Genomic DNA, 4478 nt, shown 5'->3' with positions numbered 1-4478 from the left:
CTAGTTGGAAACCCTTTGTGTTTGTGTGTCTCCTCAGTTTATTCTTATGCAAACTCTCTCTGACATGAGAAAGTCTACAGGCTGTATTTTGAAATGATCTTAACTTTACTTAGGGGAAGTTCCCACTGTAACCTGCCTGTGGGTTCCTCCTGACTCTTGGAAGGAATCTGATGCTCTCAGAAGAACAAAAGGCGTAACTGATCTTTAAGAACCAGGAAATCTAGAGTGATTTCTCTACAGATTTCACCATAACTCTAAACCATTCATTTTTCACTTAAAAAGTAATGACTCAGACTGGTCCACCCTAGTTTGCCTTCTGAGAATTTGGTTGTGACCTTTTCTTTCTTTTTTTTTTTTTTCTTTTTTTTTGGAAGGGCTCTCAGCAGTGGCTTGGGCATGACTAGTCAGTTTTGCTGACCCTGCACACCTGTCCCCTGGGCTTTGTGCCACCCACTGCCTGCACAGCTCATCCATGTCAAAGGCCTCAACATGGCAGTGGATGGCATCCTCGTCCTTCCAGATTCCTGGGTCACCAACGTGGGGCATGACCTCAGATTCACTGGTCACACATGCTGCCTCCAACCTGTCAGTTTCTGTCTTAAAAATAAACCTTGTCCCTGACTTGTCTGCTCCATCACGGCTCTGAGCCACGTTACTGCCTCTCACTCCCCTTGCCTTCTCACACTTGCTTCAAAGCAGCAGGCCGGTTGACCTTGATGGAGGCTGGAAATAGAACTTAGCTCATGTTTCTTCTTTGCTCAGAATACAACTCTGGCTCCCTGTCCCACTCAGAATCGAGGCCAAAGTCCTTGTGGCCTTTCAGGACCCAAGCTCCAACTGCCCCCTGCCTCCTCCGCTCCCTCTGCTTCGGTCACACTGGTGCTTGCTCTTCCTCGAAACTGCCGTGTACATTCCTCCATAAGGCTTTCACCAGGGCTGACCTGCATCCAGACCCCCACGCGCCTGGGCTCTTCTCTGGCACTTCTGAGTACCCCTCCCCCAAGTCATTATCTGAGTAATACTGTTTGTGTCTGCACCTGCTAGAGCAGAAGCCCTAAAAACATAAGCACACTATGAGATTTTTATCTATTGCGTTTATTGATAAGTGCCCAGCATCTAGACCAGTACCTGGCACAGAATTGGAACTCAGTAAATACTTGCTGAATTAGCAAATCCTGTCCTGATAACACAGTCTCACACATTTATCAACCCTCAGCACTGGCGGACAGAACTAACATGCTACTGAAAACTTCCTACAGGTAGGCACGACTGCTAGGGGCTTCCATGTGTGTTGTGTATTTAGCGATGAGCATTTTCAACTCCAGTGTGGAAACTGAGTCTCAGAGAGGGAGGGACTAGCTCAGGCCTCAGCAGCTAGAGGGTGATAGAGACTGGGTTAGAGCCCAAGCCCTGATTCCTCAAAGCCTAATGGCTTTTGAACATATTTTTACCCTGACACACTATTAGAAATTTTTTGCAACTGAGTACGCACATGTGCAAGTGAAACCAAAAAACTTAAAGTCAGTCGTTAACCCCCCCCTTTTTTTTTTTCATAATACACAGGTATTTTCTCACAGAGAAGTGCTAACCCACTAAATTGCTTACCAGCCACTCTTGGGTCAAGACCGGTAGTTTGAAAAAAAGGTGTTCACCCACTGCACCTCAGTCAGCACCTCCCAGTTCTTTATTCCCAAAGGCCAGACTCATTCCTGTGGTTTCTCAGACTACCTCATCTGCCCACTGAGAGTTCTGGGGAATCAAAAGCCTGAGATTTTTGGCCCTTCAGTAACAATGTCCCCATTTAATCACAGTATATGTAGCCAGGAATGTACCTCTCTGTTCCAAGCACTAAGCCCTGCTCATGGATGTCAGCCAAGTTCACTCTGAGCTCCAGGACAGGGTTTCCTGTCTCTGAGTCAGACTCAAGCTTGAGATAGGAACAGCCGACTTTTTGGAGGGCCTGGCATGTCAGACATATTTATGCATAGCATCCAATCTTCTCAAAAACCTAGTGATCGATTTTCCCCTTTGTACAAATGAAGTTTCTTCAGCAAAATATTCGAGTGCCTGCTGTGTGCTGAGCGTGGTTCCAGGCACCGGAGATACAGCAGTGAATTTTGTTGTTGTTTAGTCGCTAAATCAGTCCAACTCTTTTGCGGCCCCATGGACTGGAGATCGCCAGGCTCCTCTGTCCATCGATTTCCCAGGCAAGAATACTGGAGTGGATTGCCATTTCCTTCTCCAAGTGAATAAGGTGGATAAAAAAGCTCTGCCTTGGTGGAGTTCATATGCCAGTAGGGGAAGGCAAACAGCAGGCAAAACTGATGTGTAAAAGACAGTGTATCAGAAGATAAGAGTTACAGGGGAAATGAGGCAGGAAAGGTCGGGGAGGGTGTAACAAGAGTGTGGCTGGGGTAGGCCTCTCTGAGAAGATGATATTTGAAGAGAGACCTGATGAATTCGGTGGGGAATGAAGCCCTGCAGATACCTGGGACAGGGCATTCCAGATAGATGGAGCCACATGTGTAAAGGCCCTGGGGTGCAAGTATGCCCAGTATCTTCAAGGAACAGAAAGAGACTAGTGTGACTGCAGCAGAGTGAGGAAGGTGGAGAGTAGTCGGAGTTAAGCTGGGATAAAGACCCAGGGGAGCTTGGGGTCTTGCCAGCCATTGTGAGGACCTTGGCTTACCTGTGAGCAAGGAAGATGCCATGGAGTGATCTGAGCCAAGGTTCTGGGCAGCTGTGGGGAGAGCAGACGGCAGAGAGTGAGGATGGAAGCAGGGGGACTGGTCAGGAGGAAACTGCAGTGTTCCAGGGAAGAGAGGACACTGTCTTGGACCCGACCATTGTGATGGAGGCTGTGAAAAGTGGTCGTTTCTGGAGACCTTTTTTAAAATCTTTTTTTTAAACGTCTTTTTTTTCTTTCTTTCTTTTTGGCTGTACTGGGTTTTCACGGCTGCAAGGGCTTTCTCTCCTTGTGACGAGCAGGAGCTATTCTCCGTTGCAATGTGAGGGTTTCTCATTGCGGGGGCTTCTCTTGCTGCAGAGCAGAAGCTCCAGGTGCGAGGGCTTCAGCTGAGGCTCCTGGACCCTAGAACGCAGGCTCAGTAATTGTGGCGCGTGCGCTTAGTTGCTCCACTGCATGTGGAACCTTCCCTGACCAGGGATCAGATCTGTGCTCCCTGTGCTGGCAGGCGGATTCTTAACCACGGCAGCCCAAGGGAAGTTCTGGAGACCTTTTGAAGACAGAAACAATGAGATGTGCTGCATGAGTCATGGCTGACTCGAGTTTTGTCCTAGGTATGTGGTAGGATGGGGAAGCTTCAGTGGAGCAGGCTTGGAGGGGAAGATCAGGAGTTTCATTTTGTTGAACTTTGGGTCCCTCTTCCATAGTTGCATATGTGAACTTAGAGTTCAAGGTAAGTCTGGCCCAGAGATGCACACTGGGGAGTCAGCGTGTGATGGTACCTTGGCTGGGGTCCCCAGGATGCAGAAGCCTAATGCAGAGGACATATGTACCCTCATCCTAATGTACAGAATGACCCCAGAGAGATGTGGGTTGTGGGGGAGTTGGAAGGAGGGAGAGCCAGCAGAAGTGTGCGTGGTGGGGTGGTTGTGTGTGTGTGTGTGTGTGTGTGTGTGTGTGTGTGTGTGTTAAGCACTCAGTTGTGTCCAACTCTTTGCGATCCCATCGACTGTAGCCCACCAGGCTCCTGTTCATGGAATTCTTCAGGCAAGAACACTGGAGTGGATAACCATTCCCTTCTCCAGGATATCTTCCCAGGGATCGAAACCTGGACTCCTGCACTGCAGGCAGATTCTTTACAATCTGAGCCACCAGGGAAGCCCTTGGCCACCACCAAATGTGACCCTGAGGAACCATGTAATGAGAGTCTCAGCACCATTTCTTGGTGGGGAGGAAGGGGCAGAATTTATCTGCCATCTCCCTCTTCCAGTTGGTTGAAGATTTGCCCCATGGGAGACTGACTCTGTGCATTTCTGGGTTGCATATGAAATCACCTGGGCACCAAGCTGGGCCCACGGGAGTGGTGAAGGTGAGAGAGGCAGGGCTCAGGCAGGGAGTATGGTCTGGCAAGTTGTTTGCTTCAGATCACTCAGCCCAGGCAGAGTCAGAATAAAAGACAAGCAAGGCCAAAGAGGTCTGAATGGGTCACCCCTCCAATCACTCAGATCTGCTCTTGCCATCCTACCCTTCCTTGAGACGGGTGGTTTAAGTCCCACCAGACAGAGCCGCTTCAAGGTGATACAGCCAGTCTGTCATCTGCCCCCATTCCGTCATCCTTTACCTTGGCCAAAGCTGCAGCTGGTCTGGTTATTTCCTGGTGGGGTCATCCAGACTTTCATCCCCAAGGGGTCTGAACCTTTGACTGTCTTGCCCTGAGAGGGATGTGAATGCCACAATTGCAACTTACTATCATCAGTAAGTGTGGAGACACCAAGAGACACCCAAGGAGATT

This window comes from Capricornis sumatraensis, chromosome 14 (assembly GCF_032405125.1).
Source record: "Capricornis sumatraensis isolate serow.1 chromosome 14, serow.2, whole genome shotgun sequence".
Lineage (NCBI taxonomy): Eukaryota > Metazoa > Chordata > Mammalia > Artiodactyla > Bovidae > Capricornis > Capricornis sumatraensis.
The sequence above is the reverse complement of the archived record's forward strand: the minus strand, read 5'-3'. Positions refer to the sequence as shown.